The sequence below is a fragment of the Dasypus novemcinctus genome, chromosome 27 (assembly GCF_030445035.2).
Source record: "Dasypus novemcinctus isolate mDasNov1 chromosome 27, mDasNov1.1.hap2, whole genome shotgun sequence".
In the NCBI taxonomy this organism is placed as follows: Eukaryota; Metazoa; Chordata; class Mammalia; order Cingulata; family Dasypodidae; genus Dasypus; species Dasypus novemcinctus.
The window spans coordinates 453800-461962 of record NC_080699.1 but is presented as its reverse complement, the minus strand read 5'-3'; the positions used below and the strand labels follow the sequence as shown (position 1 = coordinate 461962).

General features: G+C 52.3%; 1 long non-coding RNA gene across 1 annotated transcript in view; it reads left to right on the top strand.

Moving 5' to 3' along the window:
* The first annotated feature begins 4697 nt into the window (after positions 1-4697).
* The window catches only part of LOC131276318 (uncharacterized), a 43637-nt gene continuing 40171 nt past the window's right edge, over positions 4698-8163 (top strand). The window contains exon 1 of the long non-coding RNA XR_009183813.1: positions 4698-4833. This is a non-coding gene — a long non-coding RNA (uncharacterized lncRNA). The remainder of the gene's footprint in view (positions 4834-8163) is intronic.

Here is an 8163-nt window from a genome sequence, read left to right as displayed (position 1 = left end):
AGTTGAGGGTCCTTTGATTAAATGACTTGATAAGATGTTTTAGAGCTTTTGATTGTACTAAGTCAGTGAGGTGTGATTCAGGTTGTGTCCCCGCTGCCCTCCTGCGGAAACACAGAGAGAGACTCACTCCGACAGAAAGGAAAAGAAAGCTCCCATGTTTGATCCTGCCACGTGAGAGAGGACTACAGGATTGCTTCAGCATGGAGCTCCAAGAGGCTGGGACCACTGAGCAGCTCAGGAGGAAACTGAGCTGGGGGAAGGTGGAGACCTTGCAGAGATCAGCCGCCATCTTGCTTCACCACGTGGCAATACGCCGGGATCTATGGTAGCTGATTTTGGTGAGAAAGCACTTCCTTATGATGCCTCAGTTTGGACATTTCATGGCCTTGGAACTGTAAGCTTTTACCCCAAATAAATCCCCATTATAAAAGTCATCCCATTTCTGGAACTTTGCATCGGCAGCCCTTTGGCAAACTAAAACACCACCCAGAGTGTACAGTCAATGGCTCCCAGTATAGTCACAGAGTTGTGTTTTCATCACCATGATAAATTTTAGCAGAGTTGTGTTTTCATCACCGTGATACATTTTAGAATATTTTCATTGTTCCACAAAGAAAACCCCCATACTCTTGTTGTTGACATTTAGCATAGGAGTGGTCTCTTTGTTACAATTAATGGAAGAATATTAAGATATTACTGTTTACTGTGGGCCGTAGTTAGCGTTAGGTGTGTTTTTCCGTATACCCCCCTATTATTAACACCTTGTGATAGTGACATACACTTTTCCAGTTCATGGAAGAACATTCTTGGGTTTGTGCTTTGAACCACACTCACTGCCCACAGCAGGTTTCAGCCTCTGGTGTCCTTCTAGTGACATCAATGACCTGAGCTTCCCCTTTCAACCACATGATCCAGCACTCACCATAATGTGCTGCCATCACCTCTACCCACTTCCAAGCACAGTCAGACTTATGAGAAATTCTGCACAAATAAGTTTCAGGTCCCCATTCTCTACTCTCAGTCTATGTGGGGTACCAAAGCCAGATAAAGATGCTATAAGAAAAGAAAATACAGGCCAACACCCCCTATGAAAATATGTGTAATAATCCTCAACAAAATACCAGCAACTGAGTCTAACAGCACATTAAAAGAATTACACACCATGATCAAGTGGTATTTATCCCAGGAATGCAAGGGTGGCTTAACATAGAAAATCAAGTAATGTAATACACTACACTAACAGGATGAAGGGAGAAAACCACACGATCATCTTAGCTGAAGCAGAAAAGGCATTTGACAAAGTCAAGCACTGCTTCTTTATAAATACATATAAAATTAGAGAACCAGAAAGAGAAGGAAACTTCCTCAACATGATAAAGGGCATATAGAAAAACCTACAGCTACCATCTTACATGATTGTGAAGACTGAAAGCTTTCCCTCTAAGATCAGGAACAAGGCAAGGATGCCCACTGTCACCACTGTTATTCAACATTTGTTGGAAGTTCTTGCTAGAGCATTTAGGTAAGAAGAAGGAACACAGGGTAAGCAAAGGAAGAAGGAAAACTTTCCCTATTTGCTGATGGATGATCCTATATACAGAAAATCCTGAAAAATCCTCAAGGTTCTCAGAGCTAAAAAATGAATTCAGCAAAGTGGTGGCTGCAAGAGCAGCACCCCCAAATCTGTAGTGTTTCTATACACTAGTAATGAACAATCAGGAAGAAATCAAGGAAAAAATTACATTCCCAATTGTGATAAAAAAAAAAAAAAAGCAAATATCTAGGAATAAATCTAACCTAGGATGTAAAAGACTTTACACAGAAAACTCAAAAACCATTGCTACAGAAATCAAAGAAGACTTAAATAAATGGAAGGATATTCCATATTCATGGACTGGAAGGCCAAATATCATTAAGATGCCAATCTGCCCAAAATGATTTACAAATTCAGCACGTTTCCAAACAAAATTCCTACAACCTTCTTTGCAGAAATGGGAAAGTCAATTATCAAATTTATATAGAAGAGTAAGAGGCCCTGAACAGCCAAAGCCGCCTTGAAAAAGCAGAATGGGCCTGGGGGTCTCACACCTCCCACTCTTATAACTCATGACAAAGCCACAGTAATCACAACAGCATGGTACGGGCACAAGGACAGACCGATGGAGTTTTGAGAGTTCCAAAATCAACTTTCACATTTCTAACCAACTGATTTCTGATAAGGGGCAAAGACCACTCCATTGGAGAAGAATAGTCTGTCCAACAACAGGTGCCAGGAAAACTGGATCTCCTTTTCCAGAAGAATGCAGGTGAACTCCTACCACACAACATATGCAAAAATCAACTAAAAGTGGATCAAAGATCTAAATAGAAGAGCCGGAAGTATAAAACTCTGATGTATGCAATGCATCTTCATTTCCTTATGTTTGGCAATGGGTTTTTAGACTTTATATCAAAGCACAGGCAACAAAAGAAAAAACAGATAAATGATACATGATCAAAATTAAAAACTTCTGTGCATCAAAGGACTTTATCATGAAAGTAAAATGACACACTACACAATGGGAAAAAATATTTGGAAGCCACACTTCCAATAAAGGTCTAATATCCAGAATATACAAAGAAATCCTTCAACTCAACAACAAAAAAACCAAACAACCCGATTTAAAAATGGGCAAAAGACTTGAATAGACATTTCTCCAAAGAAGATACACACATGACCGGAAAGCACATGAAAAGATTCTCAACATCACTTGCTATTAGGGAAATGCAAATTAAAACCACAGTAAGATACCATTTCACACCACTGGAATGGCTACTCTTAAAAAACAAAACAAAACGGAAATTCACAAATGTTGGAGAGGATGTGGAGAAATAGGAACACTCCGTCATTGCTGATGGGAAGGTGAAATGGTACAGCCACTGTGGAAGAGTTTGGCAATTCCTCAGAAAGCTAAGTATAGAACTACCATGTGACCTGGCTATCCCCCACTAGGTATATGCAGGAAAAAATTAAAAGCAGTAATTTGAACAGACACCTGCACACCGGTATTCAAATCGGCATCATTCACCATTGCCCAAAGATGGAAGCGGCCCAAGTGTCTGTCAGCTGATGAATGGACAAACGTGATAGACCCATGCGATGGAATATTAGCCATAAGCAGTGAAGTCCTGCTGCACAGACAACAGGGAAGAATCTGGAAGACTCTGAGTGAAGGAAGCCAGATGCAAAGGGACACACACTGTGCCATCTCACTGATAAGAAGTAGTTAGAATCGGCAAACACAGGAATCAGAGCGTAGGATCTGGGTTAGGAGCATGGGTAGCGCGCAGGGAGTGGGCAGTTCGGGCTTACAGGTGGGGTGCTCTGTGGACGCGTTTTGGTAATGGATGGTGGTGGTGGCAGCGCAGCCTTGTGAACCAGCGAACGGCGCGGAGTTGCGCATTTGGGTGTGTTTACAAGGGGCCACGTTAGCCTGCGCGTTAACGAAAACAGCAAAACCACCAAGGACTTGCTCAGCAGAGCCGCAGTGAAGCCGCGGGCTACGTAATAGTACAAGTATGAAAGTGCACCCCGCACTGCTGGTGTTGAGAGCAGGGTGGGATATGGGAGCCCTGCATTTTATGCATTATTTTTCTATAAATCCACAACTTCTCTCAAAAACAAACAAACAAGCAACTCCTTGGGTGGAGAGCAGTGACATCTCCACTCCTTCATTCACTTGCTGATGCTTCAAGAAGCACTTTTGCGCTCTTCTTTATTTCAGGCAGGACGGGCGCTAACCTGGCGCAGGTGAGTGGTGAACCGGCCGCACCTAGTCTTTGCTCCCCCCACCTCCATGCTCCGCCCGGTCTTTCTAGTTCGTGGGCGAGGGAGTCAAAGTAGGAAATATATCAACAGCGGGGATGACTTCTGCACGGCCGCGCGGGAGCCTGCGGTGGTCAGGGTGGACTCCCCGGAGGCAGCGGCGCGCAGGCGGCGACCAGGGTCCGGACACGCGGGGGCGGCCTCCGGCGGGGGCGGGGCGAGGCAGCGGGGGCGGAGCCGGGGAAGCGGAGCTGGCCGGGGGCGGGGCTTGTGGGGCGGGCGGAGTTTTGCGGGGGCGGAGCCGGTGGAAGCGGGGCGGGCCGGGGGCGGGGTGGTGCCTGCGGGAGGCGGGGCTTGCGGGGGCGGAGCCGGCGGAAGCGGAGCGGGCCGGGGGCGGGGTGGTGCCTGCGGGAGGCGGGGCCTGCGGGGCGGAGCCGGTCGGGGGCGGGGTGGCGCCTGCGGGAGGCGGGGCCTGCAGGAGGCGGGGCCTGCGGGGGCGGAGCCGGCGGAAGGGGAGCGGGCCGAGGGCGGGGTGGTGCCTGCGGGAGGCGGGGCCTGCGGGGCGGAGCCGGCCGGGGGCGGGGCTTGCGGGGGCGGAGCCGGCCGGGGGCGGGGCTTGCGGGAGGCGGGGCCTGCGGGGCGGAGCGGGTCGGGGGCGGGGCTTGCGGGAGGCGGGGCTCGCGGGGGGCGGAGCCGGCGGAAGCGGAGCGGGCCGGGGGCGGGGCTTGCGGGGGCGGGGCCTGCGGGGCGGAGCGGGCCGGGGGCGGGGTGGCGCCTGCGGGAGGCGGGGCTTGCGGGAGGCGGGGCCTGCGGGGCGGAGCGGGCCGGGGCGGGGCTTGCGGGAGGCGGGGCTCGCGGGGCGGGGCCTGCGGGCGGCCGGCGCGCGCTCAGGGTTAGGGGCGTGCGGCTTCCCGGCGGCAGAGGGCGCCTGGCGCTCGGTCCGGAGCCGCCCGCGCGGCGCCAGGAGGAGGCGAGCTGAGGCGCGCGGGCGGCGGCGGCCCCTGCCACGTATTCCGGCGGCGGGGGAGGTGAGCGGCGCGGGCAGGTGGGCGGGGGGCGCGGAAGCCGCGCAGGACCCCGAGCCCGGGCGCGCGGCTCCCGCCACGCCTCCGTCTCCGCGCGGGCAGCGGCAGGCCCGGGCTCCTGCGGGCCCCCGACGCGGAACCCCCGCCGCCGCCGCAGGGCCGGGACCGGAAAAGTTGCGGCGGCCGCGAGCCTGGGCCGGCGGGGGCGGGGTCAGGGCCGGGGTCGGCGTCGGGGGTCGGGCGCCGGGCGCCGCGGGCGGGGGGCCGTGGGCTGCGCGGGCGAGCGTCCGGGCCGCCCGGCGTCCTGCGGAGCCCGGGGCAGGGCGAGGGGCGCGGGCCGTGGTGGAGCGGGCCCGGCGCAGGCCCCGGGGACACCTGTGGCTCCCGGGACGGCGGGGCCCCTGCCGGGCTGTGGTCGGGGCCGGGCCGCGTGCGCCCGCCCTGCTCGGGGCAGGGGCTCGGGTGGGTCCCAGGTGCGCAGGAGTGGGGAGTGGGCTCCGGCGTCGCACCTGTGGCCCGGAGCTGCCCTGGCGCACGCCCCGCGCCGGCTCCGACGCTGGTTTTTGGCGAGTTCCCTCCCGGCTCGCCCGTCCCGCCGGCAGCGCCGCTCAGGCTCCTCCAGGGCTGGCCTCTTGCTCCAGGCCGAGACTGTCCCTGGACCGAGTGGCTCAGGGGACGCCTGCCCCTGCCCATGGCGATGACTCATGCTGCCTTTTTTCAAATAAACTTGGTATTCGGGACATGAGGGTGTAGGGCCATTTGCAAGGCTGATGCAGGGAGGCCCTGAGCCCTGGCTGTAGTCTAGACACACAGGAGGACTGTGACCCTGGGTGAGTCTCTGCCCCTCTCGGACCTCAGTCTCCTCCTCTGTGAAGTGGGGTACAGAGAGAGGGTGAGGGAATCCGATGGAAACAGTAGGTTCCGAGGGAGACTATGAAACCTTTTTCTTTGAGAGATTAAATCACCCATGCAAAATAAACACTAGCCTGTTCTTGTAAAGAAATTCGATGGGCTTGTAAGAAAACAGATGCCAGTCAAGAAAGAGTACAAAGAGGAGAACTGACAGTGACGGGTACTGGATTTATAGTGTGAATGCCCTTCTCATGTGGGCGATCATTAAATAAAGTGTAGAGTTGTCCAGCTGCCTTTACCACAAAGCTGCTAACTGGCCTTTAAAATGCCATGACTTCCCCTGTGGGCCTGGAGTGTTTCCTTTACTAACTTCCGGGCCTGAGTGGATGGTAGGTCGACTTGGTTGGTGTGGGCTCACCCGAGGGACCGTCCATGGGGCCTCCGTCCACCTGGACTTGGTTCGCTCCTGTTGGAAGCTGTGACCCTTGCCCTCTTGCTCAGCCACCTTTCCCACTCTGGCTTGAGCGGTGGTGAGCTGAGGTGAGATGAGGCTTGCTGCACCTGCATTTCTGAACTTCCAGCTTTCTTCTCAAGTGAGGGTAACAAATAGGCATGCGCCATAATAGATGCTGCACACTGAAAATAGCTCAAGGCCATAACTATTGTCCTCTCTGCCCTGCCTGGTCACCTGTTGGCTGGCAAGGTCAACAGCTCTTTGAAGTTAAGACTGTGAGGCTGAAAGGAAAGCTTTTTTATTTTTTTCTATTTTAGCATAACTAAATACCCCTGTTTTTTTGTTTTCTTCCATTAGTGGCTTTCAAAATCCATACTGGGTTTGACCACATCGTTTTCACTACTCTTCTGTTGTCAGTTTCTTGGAAACTGCAGTTGGTGGTTATCTCTGAGTTGGAGGTAGTGGTAAAATTATATCGTCTTCAACAAGTGAAAGCTTGCCTGAGCTTTTAAAGTAACTTTGGAATGTGTATGTATAAATTTTACTTTAACTGAGTGGTATTAAATTAATCCATGATGTTAATAATAAATACCATTTAAGCACCTACCACTTACCAGACACCACATATTAGGAATAAGCTTCATTTTACAGGTGAGAAAACAAAACTCAGAGAGAGTGCAACTCTTAAGCATTTTAGCTGGAACAAGTTACTTTTAGTCGAAGTAGCCTTTTGTAAAAGTGGAAAAGGAGTTCTTAGCCATTCTAAAGGGTGTGGTAACATGATAGTGCATGTGGAAAGCAGCATACAGACTGAAGTGCTTTCAGGCGTGCGTTGTGGTGGCACAGGACCCTGGAAGCCCTGAGCCGAGTCGGGCAGGTGGGATGTCAGGTCCTGGCCTGACCTCTCGCAGCCTGTGCTCAAGATGTGCAGAGCCAGGGTGCCACCCGCCTTGCACCGAGGTAGTCGGGTGGCTTGCAGCGTGTGCTCCGAAAAGGCTGGCACCCACCCTTCCCACTTGCCCACAGTCACTTGGGACAGTGGGATTGAGGAAGCCTTCGGTGGGGATTGTCCTGAAAGGAAAAGGCTTCTGAAGTGCCTTTTTGTGTTTAGGAATAATTCTCCAAGTTTTTGCCTCCCTGCCCCAACCCCCGACTCCCGGGTGAACGTCCTGGGGCCTGAGATGGTTCTGAAGGAGGGACCCGCCGAAGCCGAAGGCAGAAAGGACCGGGCTTGCTGGAAGCGGAGGACGGCGTAGCTAGAGCCTCTGCCCACTCTGTGGCCTCCCTTTGGTTTTTACCTGCCTTGTTGGACAGGCAGAAGACAGTGAACCTCGGGCTCCCAGCTGGGGAGCGCTCCCGAAGAGCTGGAGCCCGAGGTGGGCGGGCATGGCACACGCGGGGAGGGTGGGCTGCCCGGGGCTGCCGTGAAGGCCGGCAAGGCTGGCTGGCGAGAGCTGTTAGGCCGGGGTGTGGCTAAATACGGGGTCAGTTTCCATGCAGCCTGTAGGGCTCTCTTGTGAGGCTTTGAAGTTTTTGTGCTTCAGGCAGATTTTGACGAGCTGTGGTGGCATCTTAAATGAGTTTCCACAGTGAGCTTGTGTGCAAGGAAGGAAATTAAATTCCAAGAGGGTGTTTGTTGTGACTGATGCCAGAATTTCTCTGAGAATTTTATTAAGATTCAGTCAGTCTTTGAAAGTGCTTTTTAGTTCTCTGAAGATATTAAGAAATAGTTAAAAAAAATAGAAGTGTCTCCTTTGTCAGCTTTTGAAATGTAATCTTCCTAAATCTTCAGAACATATGAAATCCAAAAATCATAGATTTATATTTTAAAAGCCATCTCCCCCAAAACATGTTTTCCTTCTCTTCTCATTCCTTCCCTCTTCTCGCATTATTATTATTATTATTGAAGTGGGTTTATGGGAAAATCATGCAGAAAGTAGCCCAATTTTTATATTTATGACCCTTAATTTTTAGACCTGGGATTGCCACCTTTTATCTTGAGCAACTTCTGTTTCCTTCGTTATGAA